We start from the raw sequence: 10360 nt of genomic DNA, 5'->3' as shown, positions 1-10360 counted from the left end.
CATATCTCATAGTCAATATGCGAATGGACATGAGGATGCGGATAGCTTTCACATGGCAATAGGCGATGGCACCTCAAGAGGTTGAGAAGATGAGATAGGTCCCCTTTGTATTTGTCGTTGGCAGTTTGATGTATGCAATGTTGTGTACTAGACTAGACATTTTCGAAATCCACTTCAGGGTCAGTGTTCACTCTTAACCGAGGAGTAGTAGTGTGGCGAATCACTAAGTAGGGGTGCATCGCCGACTCCACGATGGTGGCTGAGTATGTAGCGGCATATGAAGCTGCTAAGGAGGTCGCTTGGCTCATGAAGTTCCTGACTAATCTGGAAGTTGTTCCAGATATATCTAGGCCCATCACCCTCTATTGTGATAATAGTGGTGCTATGGCAAACTTCAGGGGGCCCAGGAGTCACAAGCGCGACAAATATATAGAGCGAAGTATCATCTCATCCACGAGATCGTGCATCGAGGGGACATGATAGTCACGAAGATCGCTTTAGAGCACAACGTTACTGACCCATTTATGAAGGCTCTCACGGCTATAGTTTTTTAGGGTCACCATCAGAGCATGGGTCTACGAGACCACCTATGGCTAGACTAGGGCAAGTGGGAGATTTTTGTACTGGGCCTTAGTGCCTTAGTTTATTGTTTTGTATTAGTTGTATTGTACACCGCACTCGCTTTAGGATAAGTGAGAGATTGTTGGGGATGATACCCTAAACTTTTGTTAGGTTCTATAGTTTGTAAACACCTATATTGAATAAATGCTTGTGATGTAATAATATGAAATATTTTCTTCACTGTTGTCTATGAAACATGAGATGTTTTATTTGCTTTACCACAAACTATTAAACTAAGATCCCTGGTTGTCATTGTAACTTAAGCATGTATGTGGAGACATATAGGTGGATCATGCCTTAATTGATAACCAAAATGGTTTGTAGTATATGGATATAGGAGGGAAACCTTTTCCTGGTGACATTACGGATGCGGCCCGCTTTTTAAATTGTTACAAGTATTGTGACATGCTACAGATGGTTTGATCCTGATCATTCACGTGGAGACATGCGAGCGAGGGCGTCTTATATAAAGGAGTTTGTATAAGACTGGACCATGAAGTGTTTGGTCTCGTTATATAATTCCGTTCATGACAAAGACTTCACTTCACTAGGATGACCATAGTGTTGGGGTTAATGCCATAAAGTCTCGTGTCCTGTAGTTTGTAAACAATTTGTACGAACGCTTGTGTTGTATAATATATGATATTTTACTTCACATCTTGTTTTTTGCTCAGTTGCATGTTTTATTTGTTTTACCACAAACCAATAAACTTAAAATTCTTGGTTATTTGTATGTAACTTAAGCTGTATGTGGTGACATACAAGTGGATCATGTCTTGAGTGATAAGCAAAATGGTCTGTAGTATATGGATATAGGAGGGAAACCTTATCCTGATAACGCTACGGATGCGACCCCTTTTGTGGAATGGTCACAAGTGTTGTGACTTGTCACAGATGGTCTGATCCTGATTATTCGTGTTGGGGACATGCGAGATGAGGTGTCCGATACAGAGTTTGTATAAGACTTGACTACGAAGTGTTAATGTCTCGTTATAAAACACCGTTCATGACAGAGACTTCACTTCACTAGGATGACCATAAGTAACATGAACTCAATCCTGAGTGAGTTGGAAACTCCTGCCATTGAAGGTGGTCCTTTGATTTGTATGAGTGCGAGTGGCCAAGTTGCCGATTCAAACCTACCATTTTGGGGATTCGTCTGATTTGGGAGCTGGGAACTCAGCTACACAAGATGGAATTCACTTCTTCCTTGAGGCAGGGGTAAGTAGATAGATAGCTCCCTTAAGGGCTGATTCTAGGGCTTGAACGATGTGGTGCCACAAACCTTCTCTTGGCCCGAGAGGTGTTCACACATAGTTGGACTATGTTGTATTGTTCATTAGAGGAATCAATGGTACCTAAGGAGTGAGATGTAACTACAGAGGAAAAACGATAATTTGGCCCAGTTGTACTTACGAGCATCCGTAAAGGGTCATCATACTTATGATTGGTTATATCCGATGGACACAGAAATATATCTGTGGTAAGAAGAGTTCAACTATTGGTCTTTAATGGAATGCCTGACAGTTAATGGATGATGGATCTCGTGGCTAAAGAGTATAGTTAGCTATTCACGGACCGTTGAAGCTTCGAGCCACAGGTCCATTAAGTCCCCTAGGTATCTTGGATAAAGTCGAGAATCAGTATTTGGGTTAATTTGAAATGTTCAAATTGACAAGAGGAAGTTCGATTATATATGATATAATTGGATTGGTTAATTATATACAATATAATTGACTAAATGTATGAGATACATTATATTGGAGGAAATTAGATATAAATATGATTTATATCAAGTAGAGGAGAAATTACTATAGTGGATATGTGATATCTAACTATAGGGTAAAAATATAATATGATTATATTTATTAATAATTTAATTGGTTAATTATATGATAATTAACCTAAAACTCTCTTGGATGTGTGTTAGTGGGAAAACCGCGTCGGTTATTGTAACCGAAGAATAAAAATGAATTTTTGTTTCATTTTGCGAAGTTCGAAACAGATCAGAAGGTTTTTGTGTTGGTGTGGAAACGTAAACTATTGCTTAAGTCGAGAGCCTATACGATGTCGCTCAGCTCCTAAACGATCGCATACCTCGTGCCTAAACGATCACACGCTAATTTCTAAACGATTGGATAGCTTTCCTAAACAATCGTATAGTGTGTTGTGTTTGCTAAACGATCACCTATCTTTTCCTAAACGATCGGTCAGTAAAACCTACAAGGTCATGTAGTTTCTTCTAAACGATAAGCATCTAGCTCTGCGATAGCTTCCTATTCTCTCCCACTTGCTTATCGTTTACACGATTAGTTCTTCCTTCTACCACTACCAAACTCACCAAAGACCACACTTTGGGTTTTCACTCCGAGAATACCTAGGGCTTCTTTCTGGTGGTATCGTCCCCGCTGCGTTCATTTGTTTGCGGTTGTTTATGCTGCTGTAGCCGACGCATCTGCTGAGCGTTTGTTGATCGGGTAGAGGTCTTCCGCTGCGTTGAGTTCCAAATCTTGAAGATCGTCTTCAACTGGTATGAGAACTCTCTCCTTTGTCATTTAAGTGTTTAAAGCATGCCGTTAATTACTATTTGTTTGCATAACTGTATGTTCGAATGTATATGGTGTATTTCGGTCACGGTGAAATTGAAGAGATCCGAACGCACTTATGGAACACTTCGTTAAGAGATCCTTCAATTGGTATCAGAGTCAGGTTCTAATACTATAATTTCATTGTTGCAAAGAATTACATATACATTCTTGATGGGTGCATTTCTACACTGTTTAATCGTTAAATTGCTGTGGATATGCGGATTTAGAGATCCTTCACATAGGTAACATGACCTTAATCCTGAATAAGTTGGGAACTCCTGCCTTTAAGTGCAGTCCTTTGATTTGCATGGGTACGAGTGACCAGATCGTCGACTCAAACCTACCACTTTGGGGATTCATCTGATTGGGGAGCTGAGAACTCAGTTACATAAGATGGAATTCACTCCTTCCTCGAAGCAGGGGTAAGTAGATAGATTGCTCCCTTAAGGGTTGATTTCGGGGCTTGAACGATGTGGCGCCACACACCTTCTCATGGCCTGAGAGTTTTCCACTCATAGTAGGACTATGAGATATTGTTCATCAGAGGGATCAGTGGTACTTAAGGAGTTAGATGTATCTATAGGGGCAAAACGGTAAATTGGCCCAACTGTACTTATGAGCTTCTGTGAAGGGTTATCGTATTATTGACTCGTTATATCCGATGGACACATAAATATATTTGTCGTGAGAAGAGTGTAGTTGTCGATCTTTAGTGGAGTGTCCAACAGTTAACGGATGGTGGATCTCGTGGCTAAAGAGTTTAATCAGCTATTCACGTACCGTTGGAGCTTCAAGCTACAGGTCCATAAGGTTCCCTTGGTAGCTCAATGAACTCAAGTTGAGAATCAGTTTTTTGGGTCAGTTTGAAGTGTTCAAATTGACAAGAGGGAGTTTGATTATATATGATATGATTAAAATGGTCAATTATATATGATATAGTTGACATGATGTATGAGATACATTAATTGGAGAAAATTGATGTAAATATGATTTATATCAAGTAAAGGAGAAAATGACTATGGTTTAAATGTTGTACATGATGCGATATTAAAACTTTAGGTTATAAGTATAATATGATAAGTTACTTATTATATTTATTTATAATTAAAAAAATTATAAGATAATTGTTGGTGGTTTTCTCCATAACCGTGCGTGAAAGTGGGAGGTTGCATTTAGTTTTCATAACTGAAAGGATAAAATGAAAAATGTTTTCATTTTAGAAAAGAATTGCATGATCACTTCAAAATTGTACATTGCCTATCATTTAGCTCATGAGAGCCTACACGTCAGCTCAAAGTGTTTTCCTAAATGATCGTGTACATGCGCATCTTTTTAAACGACCGTGTTGTTTTACTAAATGATCGCGCGCCTGAGCGAGATTCACTAAACGATCGTGTAAATGATCAAGCTGCTTTTCCTAAACGATCGTATACCTTTTCTAAACGATCAAGCCCCAGTCTATATGATAGACTCTAACCTCTCCCACTTGTTTGGTCGTTGGAGACAATCGTTCTTTCCTCCTACCCTCTACCAAATCCAACATAGCCCACACCTCCTAAATTCTCACTCCGAGAATACCAAAGTCACTGAGTGGTGGTGTCTAAGTTGCTGCTTGTTCGTGTAGAAGACTGTTCGTTTGCTGAGCGACAACGAGAGATTTGGCTAGACGATTGGCTTGGCATTGCANAGAAGACTGTTCGTTTGCTGAGCGACAACGAGAGATTTGGCTAGACGATTGGCTTGGCATTGCAGTGATAGCGAGAGGTGCTGATCCAAGCGAGAGTGAGAGATAAACAGCAGAAAAGTTCTTCAAAGGTGAGTCTCTTGTTACTTTATATTTAATTTGTTGAAAGCATGACGTAATTTGTTTTGAAATGCATAACTTATATGTATGTTTGTGAATGTTTGTTTTTCTGTCACAATGAATTTGGAACGATCTTGCTTCCGCTCATAGGTACTCTTTGATAGGAGTTCCTTCACTTGTCTCATTGAACAAGGCTATACCGTCTCCTTTTCTGAGAGTAAAGTGTTTATTTTTAAGAATGGTATGTTTGTGAATGTTTGTTTTTCTGTCACAATGAATTTGGAACGATCTTGCTTATACTCATAAGTACTCTTTGATAAGAGTTCCTTCACTTGTCTCATTGAACAAGGTTATACCTTCTCCTTTTCTGAGAGTAAAGTGTTTATTTTTAAGAATGGTATGGAGATTGGTTTTGGTTCAATGAAAAATAACTTATATTTACTAAGATTGTTAGTCATAAAAGCCTTGCTTAATACTGAAATGTTCAGTACGACGACAACTACAAAAAGACCAAAGGTTTCTCCTAAGAAAAATGTCCATCTTTGGCATCTAAGGTTAGGTCACATCAACCTCAATCAGATTGAAAAGTTGGTGAAATGTGGACTTCTAAAGAGCTTAGAAGAAAAATCCTTGCCGGTATATGAATCATGCCTCAAAGGCAAGATGACCAAACGACCTTTTACTGGACAAGGTTATAGAGCCGAGGAAACCTTGGAGCTTATACATTCAGACCTCTGTGGTCTGATGAGTATTAGAGCTCGAGGTGTGTATGAATATTTCATCCCTTTCATAGATGATTATTCAAGATACGGGTATCTCTACCTAATGCAATGTAAGTCTGAAGTCCTTGACAAGTTCAAGGAGTATAAGACTAAAGTTGAAAACTTGTTAGGTAAGAAGATAAAAACACTACAATCTGATCATTGTGGAGAATATATGGACCTCGAATTCCAGAATTATATGATAGAACATAGAATCACGTCTCAACTCTCGGCCCCAGGTACACCTCAGCAGAATGATGTATCAGAAAGGAGAAACAGAACCCTGTTGGACATGGTTCGATCTATGATGAGTTATGCTCATCTTTCAGACTCGTTTTGGTATTTGCAGTGAAGATCGCATGTTACATTTTGAACAACGTTCCCTTAAAAAGTGTTTCTGAAACACCTTTTGAGCTATGGAGAGGCCGTAAAGGTAGTTTACGCCACTTCAGGATTTGGGGAGTCCAGCCCACATGCTTGTGGCTATCCCAAAGAAGTTGGGACCACGTTCGAAAGTTTGCTTCTTTGTAGGCTACCTCAAAGAAACGAGGGGTGGATACTTCTATGATCCGAGTGAGAACAAAGTATTTGTGTCACCCATCCCACTTAATATTCAAAATTCATAAACTTTCACAAACAAACAAAAGTCATAAGATGAATCCTACAATCCTACAAAACAAAGAAAATCAACACACTTCCAAGACTACATGTTCTCAACCTTAAACCTCCACAAACACATAAAAACCACAAGTTGAACTCCAAGAGAAAGATAACTAATCTCAACCCATCCCACACAATATTCAAATTTCATAAACTTCCACAAACAAACAAAAAATTTCCAAGTTGAACTCCAAAACAAGTATACCTGATCTTAACCCACCTGACACAACATTTCAATTTCATAAACATCCACAAACACATAAAAACCACAAGTTGAACTCCAAGAGAAAGATAACTAATCTCAACCCATCCCACACAATATTCAAATTTCATAAACTTCCACAAACAAACAAAAAATTTCCAAGTTGAACTCCAAAACAAGTATACCTGATCTTAACCCACCTGACACAACATTTCAATTTCATAAACATCCACAAACACATAAAAACCTCCAAAAAACACATTAAAATCCAATTGTTTGCCTACTATAATTACAGGATAGCCAACAATTCATTATCATAAAGCTACTAGTAAGGCATAACTAATGTGAGATATGCTTTTCCTTCATTGATAGTGTCTGTAAAGTTGACGCCCCTAATGGTCGTACCTTCTGCCTAAATAATTCAAATTCACCAAATATCTCATGCTAGGGACTGTTATCATCATTTCGTTCATCCCTATTGAATCTTATTTCAATCTCACTTAGATATCGCAAACAAAAGTTCCATGATTCATTCATTACATATGCTTCCGATATAGACCCCTCATGACGTGTTTTGTTCCATACACATTGTTTTAATGTTCGTAAACTTCTTTCAATAGGATACATCCAACTATAACTAACCGGACATACCACTTTGATTTCTTATGGTAGATGAACAACAACGTATACTATTACATCGAAGAAGGCAAGCGGGAATATTTTCTCCAACTTACAAAGTATGACTATAATGTCTGCTTGTAGTTGGTTCAAATCACTTAGACGTATTGTTTTTGCACATAAGTCGCGAAAAAATACGCACAATTCAACAATAGCAGTGGAGACATTATTCGGTAGGTATGCTCGAATACTAATAGGGAGTAGTCTATGAAGCAAAACATAGACTCATGTGTTTTCAACCCCAAAATTTTTCCATCTTTATCATTCACACAAAGTGATATATTGGACACAAATCCATCAAGAAATTTCACTTATTTCAAAAACTTACAAAAGGAAATCCATTCACTATTAGTTAATGTGCATGCTGCATGTGGCTTTACAAATATGTTATCGACCTGTATCAAGTGTAAGTCCTTTCTTATCTTCAAATCTTGTAGGTCTAACCGAGCATTTGTTGCATCATTCATTTTTCCTTCAATATTTAACAATGTGCCTACCAAGTTGTCGCATATATTTTTTTCAATATGCATTACATCCAATTTATTTCGTAACAATAGTCTAGACCAATATGAAAGTTGGAAAAGTACTTTTCTTACTCCAGTTTAGAACGCTTTATTTTCTTATCTTGCTTCGATGGATGTTTGCTAAGCACGGAAAAATTCAACATATTTATTTGTTGTAAGATCTCTTCCATTCATTATGATTCGAGGAGGTCCAATTTTTCCATCATGTTGCCTATTTCTATGCCAACTATGGTTCTCTGAAGGATAACGTCGATATCCTATGAATGATATTTTTCCTTTTATCCTGAAAGACAATTTATCTTCTTTGCATATGAGACATGCTTGATAAACTTTTATACTCCACCCAAATAAATCACCGTACGCAGGGAAGTCATTAATAGTCCACAATAAGGACACATATAGTTGAAAAAACTCACCGGTAACACAATCATAAGTTCGTACACCATTAGTCCACAATTCTTTCAAATCTTTGATCAACGGTTGCAAATAAACGTCAATTTCCTTTCCAGGAGATTTTGGACCAGGTATGAGCAAAGACATGAAGAAGTTTGTCTCCTTCATGCATTTCCAAGATAGCAGGTTATAAGGGATTATCACCACAAGCCACATACTATACGAAGTATTCATATTTCCAAACGGATTAAACCAATCTGAAGCTAATTCCAAACGAACATTTCAGGGATCTAAAGTGAAATGAAGAAATTCATGATCAAAATGTTTCCACCCCTCTATATCAGCTGGATGTCGTAATACATCATTCGCTTCTACTTGCTTATCTTTATGCCATCTCATGTTAGAAGTACCTTCTTTTGATGCAAACAATCGCTTTAATCTCGGTATTATTGGAAAATGATGTAGTACCTTATGTGGGATTTTTTTACCATTGACATAATTAACTTTGTATCGAGACTCATCACAAACTGAGCATTATTGTAAATCTACAAATTATTTCAAATACAATACACAATTGTATTTGTAAGCATGAATAGACTCGTAACTTAGGCCTAAGTCAGGTAATTTTTGCTTAGCTTCATTAAAAGAAGTAGGTAAAACGGGACTGGCTGGAAACGATGCTTTTAACAGTTTTAACATGTCAAACGATTTCTTACTCCAACCATTTAGAACTTTGACATGCATCAACTTCACTAAAAAGTTCAATGACGAAAATTACGAACCAGGGTATAGTTCATTACGTGCCACTAAATCCTCAAATAAGCTTGTGGTATCTCTTTCTCAACCATTAGAGGACATTTCATTCTCGATCCCTTCTTCATCTGCGTCTTCGTTTTCAATTAGAACTTGTAGATCGTTTATAAGATTCAATATTTCATTTTCTTCAACATCATTACACTCTATGTTAGTTTATTCGTCATCATGTAATGAATAAGTTGTATAACTTTCAAAACTTCTAGATAAGTTGACTGGCTCTCCATAATATACTAATTTACAGTATGAGAGGATATTCCATATGTTAATAGATGTTGCTCCACACACTTTAATGACTCTCACATTGAATTCATACAATTTTTGCATGGGCATCTTTTTCGTCCGAAATCATTAACATGAAACTTCGTCACTTCTAAAAATTGGGATACTCATTCTCTATACTCGACTGACAATTTATTTCTAAGTTTTATCCATTATGTATTCATCTTTAAAAATAAACATTTTCTGACCAAACTTATAGTCCAAAACAAATTATAACCTGTGTTTCATCCAAAAATTAAGAATTGGATCATCAAAAAGCTAAACACGAAAATATAATCAAGAAAAGTCAGGGGAGTGCCCTAAAAAGTGGGTCAGCAGACTAATTGTGAAGCCAATCATGTGTGCAAAATGCTCTCATTTTCACTATCCAAAATGTCAATCTCCACCCTCTTCAAAAGCCTTCCAAAGTCTGGTCATTTTGGTGCTGCAATTACGTATACAAAGTCGAACTCAAGAAAGAGAAGATAATTCTTCAATTTCTGTATCTTTTTTCTTTTCTTTAGAGTACTACAATTCATGTCGAGAGTGCACAGAGATTCAAAAGCACCCTAGATATTTAAAAAAGATTGCTAATATCTTAATTAATTTTGATTGGTGTAATAATATTTAGCTCTAAAAAAGTAACATTTTTTTAATATATTTTTCACAGGAAAATCCACCACAAGATGGGTAAAAACCAAAGATGCCATAAACCCAGGAGCGAAGATCAGTCATGGACATAATTTTCCATTTGAAAAACTCAAGGAAATTATCCCAACCAGAATCCATCAAATAAAACCATGAAAAGACAACAAACAAACTATGATTTCACCATCAAAATCCCCAAAACAAACCCTGATCTCACCATTAAAATACCTTAAACATAACCATGAAAGAGAGAGATTACCTAACGCTGATCGACGATGAGGAAAGGGGATTTTGAGGAGGAAGATGGAGTTCGACGATGTTCGACGACCCAACGTTAATGATTTGAGGGGAGCGGTGTTCGAACGGAGGGGAGAGGCAAAAAACGAAAGGGGATTTCGGGGAGGCGA

The sequence above is a fragment of the Benincasa hispida genome, chromosome 2 (genome assembly GCF_009727055.1).
Source record: "Benincasa hispida cultivar B227 chromosome 2, ASM972705v1, whole genome shotgun sequence".
NCBI lineage: Eukaryota > Viridiplantae > Streptophyta > Magnoliopsida > Cucurbitales > Cucurbitaceae > Benincasa > Benincasa hispida.
This window is presented reverse-complemented; position numbering follows the sequence as displayed.